This window comes from Rhinolophus sinicus, linkage group LG01, assembly GCF_036562045.2.
Source record: "Rhinolophus sinicus isolate RSC01 linkage group LG01, ASM3656204v1, whole genome shotgun sequence".
NCBI lineage: Eukaryota > Metazoa > Chordata > Mammalia > Chiroptera > Rhinolophidae > Rhinolophus > Rhinolophus sinicus.
The window spans coordinates 102,523,533-102,531,742 of record NC_133751.1 but is presented as its reverse complement, the minus strand read 5'-3'; the positions used below and the strand labels follow the sequence as shown (position 1 = coordinate 102,531,742).

Here is an 8,210-nt window from a genome sequence, read left to right as displayed (position 1 = left end):
TCAGCTACAGCTGCAGGGGACTGGTCACCTTTCAGAAGCCAAAGGAAGCAAACGATAAGGGCTGAACTAACTCCTTCCATTCCCTAAGCACAAGCCCTGAGTGACCCAAAACCCATGTCCCCCACACAGCACACAGCAAAAATATCACTGTTATTAGAGAGACATTTATTAGGGAGAATCAACATTCATCCCAAGGGAGGAATTACTTGGGGGTGGGAAAATATTTCCCCTAGAAATTCTGGAACCAATTTGGTGTCAAAATAGTACAGACACATCTCAGAAAGCTGTGCATTCAGCAGTGGTGAGAGAGAGAGAAGCCGTAGGCTCCAGGCCAGCTCGACGCCTGCAGGTGGGGTTTGGATGGGCCACAGCCTCCCTGTGAGGCCTAGACTGGGGGGCTTCTGATGGAATAGCCGCTGCATAAATGCTGCAAATGTCTGGGGTTGTCTGTTCTTGTATCTTTTCTGTTGAATACTTGGAGAAGTCTCGCCCGAATAGACAGCTTGTTCCTGGCTTGAATTCTTGTTTCCCACTTTACAGCAGGGAGCCCTGGAGTTGAGAGGAGGCCCCCGGGGGAACCCTAACTGGACCCATACTTCTACCTCCTGCTGAGTTTTCCCAAACTTCACTGGGGAGGGAAGGGGCTCTTGGGGGCAGGGGATGTCTGCTGCAGGCTGACGCCCCTGTTTCTCCCATAGGTACCTCCCAATGCCTCTCCTGACTTTCTTATCGCTGGTAGTCCCGGGCAAGGCATCTCTACCTTGAAATGGGCCTCTGCTCTGTGCACATGATACGGGGCTGTCCATTTCCTGGGGATTTTCTTGCTTTTTGCCTTCTCTGTCAGGATGTAGACAAGGAAACAAGTGTCTCATTTGCTTCCTGAATGGTCTTTCAGGAGCAGACTGCCCCTTCTGTGACGTGGTCTGGGAAGACTTGCTCCCAAGCACCTCCTCTAATGCCGTGTCCTGAACCTTCTTACTACGTCCCAAACATCGAGTTTGGGATGTTCCCAACCCTGGATCGCCTCCACCGAGCACTTCTGATGTGGGGCCTTTAGGACTCACTCTCTTATTAGATTGTGGGAGTATCTTCTTCCTACATCACCTGAACACCTGCCTAGGGCCCAGAGGCTCCTGCCGCTGCTCCATAATGACTCCTCGGTCCTCCACATGGACAGGCAGCCCCTGGGAAGCTCCCAAATCCACACTGGAGACACCCTGAGCATGAATCAGGAGGGCTTCGTCTGTCAAGCTGTCTGACGGACTCACCCTGGGACCATCTAGTTCTTCCTCAGAGCCATACATGAGATCTTCATCTGAAGGGCTGTCTGAGTCACCCAGATTATCTTCAGGGTCACTCTCTGCACTGTTTCCCTTATCCTTCCCCATATCTTCCTCTAGCTGATGCACTTGTGAGCCCCTCTCACAAAAGCTTCTGGGTTGGTTCAATCCTACATTTAGGGTTTTTCTGATCTGTTCTTTATCTACAGATATGCAAGAGAATCCATAGTTGCTCTCCAGCTCAGATATCTCTGAAGAATCACTCAGAGGCCTCATCAGTGACCGAGACTCATGGATTCTGTGGGGCAGGCCCCACTGGTATTGGATGAGCCCCTTTCTATGGTGATGTTCTACATTTATAGTAACCTCAATGCTGAGAGGAAATGCTCCAGGAAGGATGGAGGTTGAAACCTGGGCTTGGGAGGGCCGGTAGTAAGCAGAGTTGGGATGGGAAGAACAAAAGTCTTCCTGAGAACTTTGGGCCACAGAGGGTAAACCCCACAAACATTCAAGTTGGTGACGCAACAGGCTCCATCCCTGGTGTTGCATTATAGATGACGTGGGATCATCTGATTCGTTGTTGAGGTGATGGAAATACCCTCCACAGATGCCAATCTGGGGTATAGGACCAGATGGTACATTTGGGATTGTACATTGAAGGTGGACTAGATGTCGGATCTGACTGAGACATAGGAGTTGGGATTAGGGCAGGGATTGAGGGAAGGGATGAGGCTGCACCCAGTTAAGGATGGAAGGAAGGCATTGGAAAGTATTGGGCATAGTTGGCCTGTGGAAACATTTGTGATTCTGTGGAAAGTAAAGACTGATGAATAGTCACTGAAGATATGAACAGAAAAATGCAAGATCTCACTGGGTAATGATGGGAAAACCCAGAAAAGATGGATATGGTTTTCCACCCAATCATCCTGCCAGGTCCTAGGATGTGAGGGCTGCTGGTGGACATGCCATTCCATTGCTGTGCCTGTGTTTCTCCAGAAAGGAAGGGCGACTAACGAGTCATGCTTAGCAGAAGCTAAGTGTAACACTTTGCGTGAAGAATTTAGGTGGTAGTCTGACCTATGTTGTTTGAGGAATTCATATTTCTTCCCCTTTCCCTTCCACCTCAGGGAAGGACTCCACTTTTGGACTTGTCTCTCGGGGAATGCCAGGGTATCTGGGCTGAGAAACATAAGTTGACCACACCCTATAAGGTTGGCTGCAGGATCTCCAGCAAAAGAGGCCTGTAAAGAATAGAGGGCAAGAAACTTGCTTGCAATCACATTGTGCCAAGGGGGGGAGGGAACGAGTCTTTGGCATGAGCACGTCTACACCAGGAAAGGTTTGCACGTGACAGGCTGGAATGGTCAATACCTGTGACCACTAGGACAGAAGTAGACAATGCATTGGGGCTATCTGGAGATGCCATCTCTGCATCAGGCTTCCACGGGATGGAAATTTATTTAGAGTGAATCACAGTGAAATTGTAGGCTGGTGGTGGTGAGGTCCACAGCATTGGTGGTACCTGATGTCAAGCCAATGAACTAGTTGGACTCCTTACCTGGGACAAATTTGGTAAGGGGTTGATATCTTGGGAAGGGGAGGGGTTAAGAAAGATGGTGTTCAGAGTTAGAGGGGCATCTGGTTGAAGAAGAGCAGGGGTGTCAAAACTGTGGCCCACAAGCCAACTGCGGTCCGCAATCCATTGTTAATTGGCCCACAGTAAATTCCAAAAACATATTTAGTTTACTTAAATAAACCAGGTGAGGCAATACGTACTTCACCTCGAGTGAGTGGCCAGGCTGTTTGTGTATTTTACCGCATATGGCCCTTGGTGAAAAACGTTGAAAAAAGTTTGGACACCCCTGAAGAAGATGATCTTCTTATGGAGTGCCATGTGGTGGGGCGACAAGGGGTTGGGGTGGGGAATGGCCCACTGGGAATGCAGATTCCAAGTGAGGAAAAGGCTCTGGTGGCAAAGAGTGACCCAGTGTTGTGGGTGAAGGAAAGACAGACAAGGGGGTCATTGGATTAGGAGAGAGAATTGGGGGGGGGACAATGGGAAAAGGCTCAGGCAGAGGGGCTGGTATTGATTTTCCTGGCAGGACTCCTGAGAAGGCCGCTGACAAAGGGAAGGATGACTCAATCACATAATCTGTGGAAGCCAAAGTGGACACTGAGACAGTAACATCTTTCCGGGCCTCAGGGAACAGTACACAATTGACGTCAGTAGTTGCATTATTGCTCACCTGACAGAAGGGGTCTAGATGTAACCGCTGATGAAAGCAGGTGGTATCATGATGCCGGTGCAGGGGGCTGCAAGAGACAAGAAGTACAGAGATACAGCCAGGACCAGAACAGAGAGGAAGCCCTAATGGCCCTGTGGGGGTGGGGCCACCTGAAAGAAGCCTGCTGCCCTTCATATTGCTCCACATTCCTGACTTCACAATACACCCAATAGCACTCACCCCGGGCCTTCATGCCCACCCCCGTTCCTATGGCTACTCCATCCCAAGACTATGGAAGGCTGCACCGAGCACCTGGAATTGCACAGAACATGCTAAAGAGGGATCACCGAAGGGGAGAGAAGACTACTCACCTTTTGTGAATAGAAATCAGCCATGTTTTCTCCTCTTCTTTCCTCTGGTAATGTCTCCAACCTGGGAAGACAGGAGAGTGAGTTATGTGGGATGAAGGTAGAAGCACAGGTAGTATACAGGAGTCCCTCTACGGGAAACCATTGTGATACTAGACTGTGACACCCCAAGAATCAGTCGATGAAGTGAAATGATCCATGTCAATACGAACAAGGTTCCCATGTGTCTGTTGCTTCATTTGTAAATTACTTTCACAAGCATTATCTCATTCGATGCTCAAAACCAGTCTGTGAAGCACAGTGGTCAGTGGTTACATTAGAGCAGAATCTGATCACCGCAGAGGTCAAAGCACTTAAAGTCCAGAGACAGAAGTTCTGAGTGTCCACATCTATTGCACAATGTCCCCTGCTCAGGTCCATCACTGCTCATGCCCAGGGAGGGCAGAGCAGGGGATCAGAGAAGTGACTAGTTGTCACTGCCTTCCCAGGAGCCTCTCCTCTGATGGTTCTGTTTTCAGACAGGGACTGTATCTATCAACTAATGGCCTCAGAGGTCCTGAACCAGGGACCACATGGAAAGGACAGAAAGGGCCACAGTTAGAGAGCGCAGGTGAAAGAGGCAGAACCTTACCTTTCCGTGTCCCACCTTTGCTTCTTCTCTTAGCTCTGCCCTGGTGCTGAGAAGAAGAGAATCATTTCTGTCACTTCTCTCCATAGGAAACTTAGACTTTCATGATCCCAGAATAACATGACTCTATTTTAATTACTAGAACTTTGTGTTCCTTCCTTTGATGTATTTTTATGGGTTCAAAATGTTTTCAATTTTCCCTTCTTTGAAAAACTCAAGGAAGGTTTTGTCCATGAGGTCCACACTTGGTATTCTCAGTCAGAAGTCCTCTGCTCAAGGAGGGCAGAGAATCTGAGGCCAACAGTCGCATCGCTGCTCCCTCAGTTAGGACCCTGTAACCTGGGCAGAGCTCAGGCTTCAGCCTCTGCTCAGAGGCTCTCAGAGGCTCAGCGCTGCCCTCCTGATCAGCCCAACACGGAGGAAGGCTCTATGGAGTGATGCCTGACATGGGAATATGACTCCTGATGAAGTGCTGGGGAACACGCTTCTCCTGCAGGGATCCCAAACCCTCTGAATAACCCAAGGCAGGGCCAGGAGATCAATGTTTTGGGTTTGATCCTGGAATCAGTCCTCTACCACATGCACATTGTCTGTGAGCTACCAAGGAAACAGGCCCAGCTGAACCTATTCTCCTAGAAGGATCTTCTATTCTCTCAGACTCCCCACCTCAGGTGTTGCTCTGAGGCAGCCATGCTCATTTTCAAAAGTGGGAGTAGAAATGGGCACAACACTAAACAAAATCTATTGGGCCTCCTCGGGGTTCCTTACCTTTGGGATGTTTTTGGTTTCCCGGACGGGTGGTAAAGGTGGAATCTCCGCCAGGTAGCACAGGAACAGAAGGAGCGAACACAAACCCCACAGACAAGTGAGGAGAACCTGCAATGAGACAGAGCAGAAGCGCACACAAATTTCAAGAAGGCTATTCAGAAATACAAACACATTCCATTGTGGGAAATCCATTATCCGAATCGCCAAGCTGCCTGAGGCAACTGAGCTGTGACAGTGCAGACTCTTAACTTTATTGCCAGGCCTGCCTCCCAGACCATTGAAGAGTCACAAAGGGTTGTGACACAGCGCCCCCCCACCCACCAGACCAGCAGATCCCTCCACCCCTCTTGGGCCTCTAGGTCCCTCTGCCCTCGGCTGCCATCCTATTTTCCAATCCATCTTTCATCATATATTTACCCTACAGAAAGGTTCTCCTTGTTTCACCTGTAACCCAGATATGACCTGGGTCCCCCTTTACCGTGTGGAGACCTTGACTTGGGCCTAACCATGTCCACTACCGTGGAAGTCTGAAATACTGCCTGGAATGTTTGCTTGAACCCAGACATTTACACTCAGGGTCATATATGTCCTCCAATCCATCTTTCCTATACAATGTTTTGCCTTACGTGAACCAGGTATATAACTTCAAGTTTTTTTATACTTAGTTCTATGAATGTTGAAAAGCAAGTTTTAGTTTATTTCAGTTAGCCTTTCCAATCAGAGAGGCTGACTCAAATAATTAAATGTATAATTCATTGTTCAACATTCACAAAACTGAACTCAGTACAAAATAAATGTAAAGAATTAAACCTTCCAATGGTCTTGGGGGTAAGTGTGACATTAATGAAGGTTAAACTGCCCAAACACTTTCTGGACATGCCACATACACACACACACACACACACACACACACACACACACACACACTCCCCACTATCACCATGCATGACCAGACAGGACAGGATTAGAATGCGAGGACCTACACGGACACATCGTTATCACTCACAGTCCATAGGTCACATGAGGTTCACTCTTGGTGTTGCACATTTATGGGTTTAGACAAATGTATAATGACATGTGTTCCCCCTTATAATCTCAAACAGAGAAAGTTCACTTCCCAGAAAATTTTCTGTTTTATGCCTATTCATACCCCTCCCTCCCTATTCTAGGGAAAACACTGATGTCTTTACTGTTTCCAGAGTTTTGGTTTCCTAGAATGCCATGTAGCTGGAATCACACAGGGCATAGCCTTTTCAAGTTGGCTTTTTTCACTTAGTGATATGCATTTAAGTTTCCTCCATATCTTTTCATGGCTTAATAACTCATTTCTTTTTATTGCTGAATAATATTCCATTATCTGGTTGTATCACAGTTGCTTTATCCATTCACCCTGGACATTTTGGTTGCTTCCCAGTTTGGGCAACTATGAATGAATCTCTTATAAACTTTATTTATTTAAAAAAAACTTAGTGAGATATAATTCACATATTATACAATTTACGTATTAAAAGTGTACAATTCAATGTCTTTTAGTATAATCACAATGGTGTGCATCCATCACCACCATCAATTTTAGAGCACATTCCACACTCAGTAAGAAACTCTGTTCCCTTTAGCCTTCGCCCTTCAAACTTCTTATTTCCCCCCCACCCTAATGACCACTCACCTACTTACTCTGTAGTTTGGTGAATTCTGAATATTTCATACAATGGAATCATACAATATGTGGCCGTTTGCTGGTTGTACCCCCACTGATCAGTTCATGTAATAAACGTTCTATTTGAATGCAAAGCATCATATACGTATCTTTAATATGCTTTCGGTGAATATACCTAAATAAGCATCAGTTGGTTCCTGCAGGAAAATCTCACTGTTCAGAGAGCAAAGGAAGAGTTTACCCAGACGTGGGCTGAGGTGAGATGTACCCAACTGATCAAAGATGCAAAGCAGCAGAACCAGCAACAATAGGGAGACCTCAGCATCCCTAGGCCTGAACGGGGAAGGGGAGGGAGGGATCGCCCAAGTCCAGAGAGACAGAGCTGGGCTTCTCGCGGACCTGCTGGTGCCTTGGACATCAGCAGGCAGGGTGCCCAGTTGGTGCTGGGCACTGAGCAGGACAGAGACAGCTGAGATGCTCACTGAGATTGCCCAATGGCAAGTATTCAGCCCATGCATATTGTATATTTCAGTTTCTAAATTCTGGCAGATGTAATTGTAATTGAAATATAGAATCCTGAAATTACTTAAAACTGGCAATAAAGTAAAATTTCCCCCAAGTCTCTCAATGAAAATGGAGTTATATTCCTCAAGACGAAAAAATTAACCTCAGGCCAATGAAATCAGCCTTAAGTATATAGAACACAGAATATCATATGATAAAAATGATTCACCCAAACAAATCTGGAAATAAAAATACTGAAAATAAAAGCTGAAGAAGCAGTGATCCTATGTCAGATCACAACTGGAGCCCCGAGCCTCAGGCTCACATCCCCCACGCTGACCCGTCTGCATAGACCATTAACGTACCATCTCCTCTGACATCTTTGTGAAGACAGGGCCTTGTGCTACATTATCTGACATTTACAGTCTAAAACCACGATGAAATCATCCACAGTCTTAGGGAAACCGTATGCTTTGTCCGGAATGCTTAGCGTCTCACAGGACCGTTGTTCCCCTTTGCATCACTTCCTGTTACCCTGCCTTCTTATCTTTGTGAACTTCAAGAGGGCCACCTAGACTTTCCATATCCTAGTGGTTTCTCAGTGATGAAATTGGGAAGTTGGTCTTATTCAAGTCTTCTTTCCCCAACCCACCCTTCCAGTTGGTTCCCACATTCCAACAATGCAAGTCTCTTTCTCTTTCTACATTCAGATGAGGGCAGAGTTCTGTGTTCTTCCCTGTGTTACCCCCACCCCCTCACACACACACACACACACACACA

At 47.0% G+C, this 8,210-nt stretch overlaps 1 long non-coding RNA gene across 1 annotated transcript; it reads right to left on the bottom strand.

The window, feature by feature from the left end:
- Nucleotides 1–215: 215 nt before the first annotated feature.
- LOC109456519 (spermatogenesis-associated protein 31D3) lies at nt 216–7,849 on the bottom strand. The gene is made up of 6 exons (XR_012494156.1): nt 7,796–7,849; nt 5,270–5,377; nt 4,505–4,550; nt 3,877–3,937; nt 3,527–3,593; nt 216–2,521 (listed from the first exon to the last, which is right to left on the bottom strand). It is a non-coding gene; the product is annotated as a spermatogenesis-associated protein 31D3 (long non-coding RNA).
- Between the last annotated feature and the right edge of the window lie 361 nt (nt 7,850–8,210).